We start from the raw sequence: 1,272 nt of genomic DNA on the forward strand, positions 1-1,272 counted from the left end.
TACACTACGCTTGTGAGGAGCCTGCCTTTTACAGCATCAAACCCCCACCTTCTACTGAAAAAAAACCCCCAAATCCAGCTTTTCCGAGGTGGCAGCTCCGAGCAGGAGGTGAGCAACGTGACTGGGGTGCTCCTGCAAGAGCAGAGCATCCTCCTGCAGCGTCCAGGGAGCTCCCGGGGCACTTGCAGAATTGCTTTGTGCCCTAGTCATGGAAGAACATTTAATCTGAGATGAAAACCTGCTTGTGGTTTGGTTGGGGGCAGTCCTTTCTCCAAAGAAGGAGTTGAAGAGGAGCAGGAACCTCGCTCTTTGTGTCGCCCCTGCCCTGGTCTGGGTTGGAAACAAACCCATGGCTTAGCAAACGTCTCCGTGCAGCAAAGGTGGTTTTTTAAAAAAATAATACGGCCTCTCGCCTATGTTGCTCGCTTCTACATCTCTTTTGCTTTCTGTCAAGAGCTTAGGAAACCATTTCTGAACACAAAACTTCAAAGGGAGGGAAGCAGCCGTGAGCCCACGCCTGGATCTTGCAGCTTGCGGCAAGATGTTTGCCACCAGTGAGCTACTGGGGCTGGCTGCTGCTGTTCAGTGTTTGTTGGGAAGGACTGGGAAGGGCTCCTACGTGCCCGTCTCCGCGTCCCTAGCCCTGCCGAGGGCACCTGCCTGCGCCGAGAGACTGTTCCCTAGGGATGGAGGAAGGATGCGGAGATTTTTACTCGTCACCATCACCTCCCCGTGCTGGGAAAAGGTCCGACACTGAGGCTTTGAAATCCAAGCAAGTAAACATTTCTTGTTCCCGTAGCGTAATTGAAGAGAGAAAACTGCATCCAGAGGAAATGTTTGTTTGTGGACTGTCCCTCACGTTTACGGCGGCTGATAAGAGCAGCTCTTCAGCTCTGCCCTCCCCGCAGCCGTCATCTCGAGAGCCTCCCTTCTGCCTTTTTAATTTTGAGAGCACCACGCTTCCCATGTTGTGTATTTTGATAACGGTTCTTATGGATGCATTTATTCAAAACAAACACAGTGGGAAGCAACTACAAAGCAGGCTGCTCTGGCAGCTGCTGCAAAAGGGTGCTCGCCAGTGTCCCGTGCTCACGGTGCGACGGTCTCGCTGTGCGTCTGTGCCAGGATCTCGGGAGCTTCGCCCCGGGGGTCGGTCCCGGGATCGGAGTGATCTGCGTTTGGCTGGACCTGCTCCGTCGCCCCCTGTGCCACCTTGTCACGTCTCCAGGAGTTTTTTGGAGAGGCACTGAGAGGGTGCGTTGGCTGCGGGGT

This window comes from Apaloderma vittatum, unplaced genomic scaffold (genome assembly GCF_000703405.1).
Source record: "Apaloderma vittatum isolate BGI_N311 unplaced genomic scaffold, ASM70340v1 scaffold26103, whole genome shotgun sequence".
Taxonomy (NCBI): Eukaryota; Metazoa; Chordata; class Aves; order Trogoniformes; family Trogonidae; genus Apaloderma; species Apaloderma vittatum.